This window comes from Stegastes partitus, unplaced genomic scaffold (genome assembly GCF_000690725.1).
Source record: "Stegastes partitus isolate 25-593 unplaced genomic scaffold, Stegastes_partitus-1.0.2 Scaffold147, whole genome shotgun sequence".
Classification (NCBI taxonomy): Eukaryota; Metazoa; Chordata; class Actinopteri; family Pomacentridae; genus Stegastes; species Stegastes partitus.
This window is the reverse complement of record NW_007577878.1, coordinates 667152-675456: the sequence shown is the minus strand read 5'-3', so window position 1 is coordinate 675456 and position 8305 is coordinate 667152. Positions and strand designations below refer to the sequence as shown.

General features: G+C 42.0%; 1 long non-coding RNA gene across 1 annotated transcript; it reads left to right on the top strand.

Annotated features, from left to right (window-relative positions):
* The first annotated feature begins 649 nt into the window (after nucleotides 1-649).
* Nucleotides 650-1257, top strand: LOC103355411 (uncharacterized). Its single transcript, XR_520088.1, has 3 exons — nucleotides 650-709; nucleotides 884-948; nucleotides 1187-1257. It is a non-coding gene; the product is annotated as an uncharacterized LOC103355411 (long non-coding RNA).
* The last annotated feature ends 7048 nt before the right edge of the window (nucleotides 1258-8305 follow it).

The window sequence follows — 8305 nt, the reverse complement described above, 5'->3', positions numbered from 1 at the left end:
CCGTTAAGAATGAAAACATAGGAGACAGACTGGTGAATGGAGTTCTGGACAAAGAGCTGTCACAGAGGTTGCAAATGATGTCGGATTTAACTTTGGAAAAGGCGTGCAGAGCAGCCAGGAAGTTCGAGCAGATTAAGGAGCAAGTTTCTGAGCAGCAGAACATAGCCGCAGTGTTTGGTGAGGTGACACGGAGCCGCCCACAGGGTCCAACTGCCGGCTATGCTGCACGACCGAAAAGTGGTGCCTTTAAACCACCGAGGAGAGAGGACCGTTTCAGCTCCTCCAGGCAGCACTGTTCTGAAGGAACAGCCCGAGGACAATGTTCAAGGTGTGGACAGCTGCACAGTAGGAACGATACGTGTGCAGCTAGATGAGCAGAATGCCGCAAGTGTGGTAAAAAAGGCCACTATACAGTGGTATGCCGCACCTTTAAAGTAAGTGATGTCTTCAATAGAGAAGCAGTGCAAGATGAACCTGAGACATTCTTCCTAGGTTGAGTTACAGTGCAGGACTCTAACTAAATGTCAATTTAGTTAGCTAAGTGAGCTGATTATAAACCCACTCCTCCTTCATTTCTGTACAGAACATGTGCTCACTATTGTTTTGCACATATTTTTTAATGTTTATACAATAGAAAGAGCAGTGTGAGGGAGGAGGCAGTGGGCCAGAGGCCAGCAGCAGGGTTGGACATGGAGGGTCTTCACAGCAGGTGAGGAGAAATTATGAATTAAGTCCTCATAATGTCTCTGTTATAACTGGCTGAGAGAAATATCAATAGCATCAAAGGGATTTTGAGGTTAAATTCTACTACTACTACTGTATTCCTAATACTATTTCACAATGTTGTTTTCCACATATTTTTAAATCTTCATTGTCACAATAGAAAGAGCAGGTGAGAGAGGAGACGGTGGACCAGAGGGCAGTAGGGAGGATTGTGCAGGGACACAGGTAAGAAAAGAATAGAACAATAGCATAAAGCTGACTTTGTGATTCATTTCCTCACCACTACTATTAATTCTATTTTTAAATGCTGCTTTGCACAGTTATTATCTATATTCTTGCAAGAGAACATATATCTGGCTATGGAGATGTAAACAGGATAAGAGTGACTCTAAGATGAGCATTTCCACTGCAACGTCACAACCAGTTTTATTTATACAAAATGTTTTTGTCTGTATTGCAATAGGCAGCACAGGGAGATGGTCAGGTGTCAGGGGAGAGACCAGGCTGCAGCACTGACAGGCAGGGAGAAGCTCCAGAGTCAGACAGAGATACAGCAGAGGAAGCATCTTCTGTGGCCACTTTAAAACCACATCAGCCAGATCCTAAGACCATTGTAGTTCAGAGATTGTCTGACAAAACTCTAAGATTTCATAGTCAATGGTATCAGGACTTCCCTTGGCTTCATTTTATCCCAGGTGTTGAAGGAGCGTTGTGCTTTTACTGTCGCAAAGAATTTGAAAAGAAAACACCACAGCTTGCAAAAAACACAGAGAATACATTAATTTCCACTGGTTTTAAAAACTGGAAGAAGGGTCGTGAAAGGTTTGCATTACATGCTCTATCAGAATGTCACAAAATAGCCTTAACAATGCAAATATATGAGAATAGATCAGTGGATGTGCAACTGTCTAATGTAAAGGCATCACAGCAAGAGGAGGCACGAACCTGTCTGTTAAAAATAGTCAGTGCTGTGCAGGTCTTGGCAAGGCAGGGTCTAGCTCTAAGAGGGCATGATGACAGTGAAGGAAATTTTGCACAGCTATTGAAATACAAATCTGAGGATGATCCTGATCTAAGGAAATGGCTGAGTTCCCGAATGGACTATACATGCCCCCAAGTTCAAAATGAGATCCTGACTATATTGAGCCACTCAAGAATTTGTGAAATCGCAGATAACATCAGGTCACATCCGCAACTGCAGTTTTCTGTGATTATGGATGGAACACAAGATGTGTCAGGAAAGGAGCAGGAGGCAGTATGTGTGAGATATGTTGATCATGATCTGATGGTTCATGAGGAATTTGTTGGCATGTATGAAGTGTCTGTGACCACAGGAGAAAATCTTGCAAAGGTTATTATGGATTTACTGCTTCGTCTGAATTTGTCAATCACTGGGTTGAGAGGGCAAACCTATGATGGTGCTGTAAACATGGCAGGGATATATTCAGGAGCACAGGCCATTATCAGGAAGCATCAACCTCTGGCTCCTTGTGTACATTGCGGGGCCCATTGTGTGAACCTAATCACACAACATTCATGCACAGCCTCTTCTGTTGTTCGTGACTCTTTGCAGTGGGCTCATGAATTGGGAGTTCTGTTTGGCCAGTCAATGGAAATAAAGTCCATTTTTCAGGATATTGCAAAAGCAGAGAGTGGGCCTACCCAGTCTATCAGGCCCTTGTGTCCCACGAGGTGGACTGTATGTACAGGTGCCATTCGTTCACTACTGAGCTTGTATCAGCCAGTACTGCTTGCTTTAGGGTAAATGGCATCTGGTAAGTCACATTCAGCCAGCAGGGCAAATGGCTTGCTCGAAAGATTGCAAAAGGGCAATGTAGTTCTTGGTCTTCTGCTTGTCTTGGAGGTTACAGAGGAATTGGAGTGCCTCAATACGTCTCTTCAGAGTCGTTCACAAACACTCGATGGTATGCTTACTTACTAGTTGGAGAGGTTGGAGAGTATATAAATACCCAGTATATAAAGCAACAAAAAATTGCGCGAGACTAACCTGCTGTAAATGCTCTGCACTTATATAACGCTTTTATCCAAAGCTCTTTACAATGTATTTCTCATTCACCCATTCACACACACATTCATATACCAATGGTGACAGAGCTGCCATGCAAGGTGCTGCCTGCCATTGGGAGCAACTTTGGGTTCAGTGTCTTGCCCAAGGATACTTCGAACTGCCAACCTTGCAACTGGAGGACCACCCACTCTGCCACCTGAGCCACAGCAGCCCTCCTGTAGCTTCTCTCCCAACACTTCTGTCAGAGGAGAAGCACAGACAGCTTGTATAGTGCTCCAGAGAATGGGACTAGCTGAACTGTCTAGAGCGTGTGTGTGCGTGAATTGTCACGTGACCACAAGGTGCCTTCATGGACAACCAGGAACATGGCGTTTCATACAATATAACTTATAACAACCGCAGCTGCATAACTTTTTTGTGGGTTACACATCATTTGACATTTTACACATAATTTTATATTATGTCGCAGTAGTCGCGCTACTACAGTTGTTATTATTGAAAAACCATTTGAGTTGATGATGTTTGACAACCTCAGGTCAGAATATGTAGACAAGTGGCCAGGGCTGATAATAGTAAAGTATGTTTTGATTCTAAATAGGAGGCATTTGGGATTGCTTTATATAGAGAAATGTGACAGTGCATGACAGTGTCAAACTTATTTTGTTGTTTTTGTTTAGTGTAAGAATGAGCATGTGGACTTTTACCTCTATTACATTGTGCTGATCCTGCTTATGTGCTGTATACTTTCTGCAGAGAACATGCTGCTCAAAGTGAAATTTGTCAGAATAACAGAGCCAAATCTGTCAGATTTTTTGAATGCAGGTAAGAGCTTTATTTAGCTTTACAGAACCAGTTTACTGGAGATTAGGGTTCTCACTTTGTATTAAATGTTGGAAATATATATTAGATTTTAACTTTAATGACAGGTTTGAATTCAAAATGTACTATGAGCCCAACAGATAATGTGATGTAGTTTGCTGTTTGATCCAGCAGAGGGCTTTGTAAACCTTCACTATCAGCATGACCTATGACCTGCCCTATTGACCTGGTAGTAAAATAAGCGAGTAATATTATGTTGTTTGCTACAAAAATGGAGCACACTAGTGAGCATAGGCGGCCAGAGTGCACAATTTTGACACCAAAACATCTGTGAAGCAGTATGTGGAAATGTTTTGGTTTCTATATCGTTAATGGTGAGGTAACAGGCAAAAAGAGACTTTGTACAAAGCAGCTGCCGTAAATTGATGAGGTAACTTCAGACCTCGGTCAGTTGCTGTAGTAACAAACTCTATGAACCTAACCTGGTTGGGACCATGTCTTTCTCAATGAACCTTGAGTTTCTCTCTGTCTCAGCCCTCTTTCAGCCACACACGCTATTTGATTTCCTCATTCATTCATTCAGTCAGTGGGCGAGTTTTGGCGTAGCCTAGTTCTACCGTCTGTCAAAAACAATTTTAAAAAGTCAGAGTCAGTAGGCTGTATTAGAAGTCCATTAGGCACAGTAGGTGGCAACTTTGTTCACTAACGGTCCCGTGGATGAAGGTGCAGCATTACTGCACACAGAATTAAATATTCGTCAGGAGATGGTTATTAGACCGCGCATAGATGTTCTAGTATTTCCAGACAGTTATCTTTTTGAGCGGTACAGTTTCACGTCACAGTCCATCATCTACATACACAACCTAACCCATCCTTACATTTGCAACAATACCAGCCATAGTCATGCTCTCACATCCCAGCAGATACTGTGTGTTGCGCTGCGTCTCTTTGCAAATGGAAGTGTTTTGTACAATGTCGGAGATGCAGAGCACTTGAGTAAGGCAACTGTATGCAGGACAGTCAGAAAAGTTGCCTCACTCTGAAATGACTTTTATCTATCTTTGTCGTTTTTCCTGGACATAAACCTGTCAGAGCCATCAAGGAGGAGTTCCACAGGGTTGCAGGTGAATAATGTAGAGATCTGTTAAATGAATTTTAAATTATACTCTGTTAATGACATTATGCTGCAACCTCAGACTTGAACACATTTTTTATATTTCATCTAAAGCTGCTACCAAGTGCGCTTGTCCCCCGCAGGATTGCACCTAAATTAAATAAATGAATAGGCTACCATTCCAGCAGTTTTCCTGTAATATTATTGTGATTGCAAAGGACGACGTTTAAACTTACACATTGAGCCAAGCAGCAATGTTCTCCCACCTCGTCTCCCTCTGTTTTGCAGCTGCAGCGGTGCTGCACTTCTTTTTAAAAACGTGTTCAAACTCACCGTAGTAGTGCATTAAGATTTCCAATTCTAGTGAGGTGAAAAACACAACCCTCCGCTTCCCTGTTGCCATGGTGACTTGTCGAAATGGGGCTCCATTGATACTGGCTTTTTATAGTTGTGGTGCACGCGCCTAACTCCAGGTGAAACTACTCCGAGTTGATCAAACGAACTCAAATCCACTGTTCTGGAACCAGAAACTCAGAGTTTCCTATCTCAGAGTAGATCAACTCAGAGTTCAGGATTAGACTCAGAGTTTAAAAAAAAATAAATCATGTTTTACTTTGTTGGCATACATGAAGCCTTGTTATTACATTTAAACAAAATCCTTGTTTTTATTTGATAAGTGTTATGTTCGGTCACAAGGCTTATGATAGAAGCCTTCAAAACAATATGACATGTCACATAAAGAAACAGAAAAACATCATCTAACATGGTCTTCCTAAATCCTTAAAACTTTCCTTATGACATGCTCAACCTAACAGCTGTGGAACAATGAATTTAATGTTCAATATATTTAGTTTAATGATCATTTTAAAAAGAAGACATACCACACTTGGTTTGGGACAGAGATATTGTAGACCCTCCGTTGAATTGCTCTTTGTCCTTCCCACTGGATCAGCTCCGATGCTCTCGCACTCTCCATCGCTGAACTCTCATCCCTCTCCCTCTCAAGCTGCCAGTAACATATGTCTCTCCAGAGTCGGGGGTTTGACTCAGTACCTCAGCAGTAAGACGATCAAGATCATCGTCTGAAATGTTGGTAAAATTTCCATAGTCCACCAAACCAAGTTGTAGCCTACGGTTCTACAGTGTTCGAATATTTACAGACAGAATTCGAGATATGCCTACCCAGCTAAATTCTAAGTCTGCCATGTAAATCAGCAGAACAGCTCAAATGTTGCACCTTGAAGAAGAAGAACAACAACAAAAAAGCATTTATTGACTAAGTAACAATAACTATAATGGAGATTATGAGTTTTCCACTGCATAAGCCGTCATTCCTATTTTTTATCACTTACCTTGGTCTTCCTCTCTGAAACGCAGAGCTAGCTGCATCACCTCCCTCAGTAGCTTCTACTCACGTCTCTCCAAGAGTCTCGTAAATTCCTTCAAGATGGATGCACAAAATACGCTCAGCAACGTTTTGTTGAACATTACTCATAAGCAATAAAAATGGTCCAATAATGGAACTATGATCCTCCATGTGACATACTGTACATTCTAAACTATTGGTGTCATTTGGAGTATTACCAGCTGTTGCAAAACGTTTTCCAGTTCAATCATGTATTGAAATTTTTCAGCAGATGCCATTTGTAAAACCAGCAAGTAGCCCTTTAGTGACAACAATACAAGTAAACATGGTGGATTCTCAATATTTAATTCAGTTTCATTATATATATATGGTATAAAGGATATACAGGCTGTATATATATATATATAGGCAGGGGGGGTTCAGGTAGTACCGGCTTCAAGACAGCAAGCAGGAGACAGAATGGGGACTGGCAGAAACACTGGGTATGAAAGTCTATTGTCTGGCAGGGAGTGGTGGAATGAGCCTTATGGAGTGAGGTGATCCCCGGAGCTGTCTCCAATACCTGTAATCAGGCACACTGGACCAAAGTGACAGGAGAGGGAGAAGGAGCCAGGCAGGGGCTGAAGTGGGGATCCTGACATTTGTCTTGACTACTTGGTACTGAACAACTGTGCACACAAGTGTCTTATCTAAAACAGCTGCATAATTTCCTTCCTCTCAAAGATGTGAGCCTCCAGAGAACTGAATATGATAGAATTGCGACAAAGGTGCACGATGATATTTTTTATCTAAAGGAGAGAGGCATAGGTCTGACTTCCAAAGTACAGAATTAGCCACCATATGTTTGGAAATAGACGTCAGTCTAGACAGTTTCTGAGAAAGAGAGTACACTTCTTGTAGTGTTTGATTTCTCTACAGAATTGCCCTTTTCGAAAGAAAAAGAAATGTTTGTAAATGTACTTCAGCTGAACTCTGGTGAAACAGAAGGCCTTATTGCCATAGCCCAGCATGTCACAATACGGGGCGCTTGTTCCTCCTGAGATCCACCACTATCTCCTTGGTCTTCTTCACACTGATGCAGAGGTTGTTGTCTCTGCACCATTGCACCAAGTGTTCCACCTCCTCTCTGTATTTCGACTAATCATTGTCCGTGATGCGTCCCACTACTGCTGTGTCGTCCACGAACTTCACTGTATGACAGCTGGGGTGTCTCGCCGAGAAGTCATATGTTAGCAGAGTGACCAGAAAGGGGCTCAGCACACAGCCCTGGGGCGAGCCAGTGCTGAGGGTGATGGAGGAGGAGATTTTGTTGTGGATCCTGACAGTCTGAAGATAATCCTAATTTGCTGCTGCCCCTTATCATAAGGGTTCTTTCACTTTAAAGATTGTTCCTGTATGTGTTTGCATTTTTCACTTTTGATGGCTGAAAAAAATAAGTGACACAGAAAACTTACTTGGAAACGTGTTTCTCATTTTTACCCCTGCCACTCTGGAGGTACCAGAACTAGGCTGTTCTGGTACAGGCCATTATGAGGAGGCTGTCGAGAAGGACACATTCAAAGAAGAGGCTACTGGGTGTGGCTATGATTACAATGAATGCATCGTTGCTTTAATTTCTGTTGCATTGAATTTGATAAATTTGCCTTTACGGGTTCAGCTGCATCAGTGTCCACTGACTTGATGTTATGAGGCTGTTATTCACCATTATTTTCGAACTTCAATAAGGCAGAAGTATAAGTTTGATGTTTGCTGGAGTTTTATCAAAAGCCTCACTTAGTTGAATTCTGTTATTTATTTATTTATTTATTTATTTATTTTGGGGTTGAAATCTTCAAAATTATGTGTTTGACAATTTCTTAATTTTATGTGTTTGTTTATTTTTATTATTGTTGCAAAACCGTAGACCAGGGGTCTCCAATCCTGGTCCTCGAGAGCCACAGTCCTGCATGTTTTAGAGGTTTCCCTTTTCCAACACACCTGCCATAGACTATATATAGATGGTAGCTTACAGGCCTGAAAAGTGAAGCTAATATGAAAGTCCCCTAAATCTGCATTCTTTACAACAGGGATCAAGACCTCTGTCTGTAAAAAGAAGTGTGTTGATTCTCTGTCTGTCTGAAGTCTGTTCTTTCTCAGAAACGTCACTGACGTCTGCGGTGACGTGTCTTTATCCACTGGTGGTTTCGTGGAGGCGTGGCCCGTCAGGCAGATCTGACAGATTGGCAGACGGGGTCATGCCTCCAGGAAACCACCA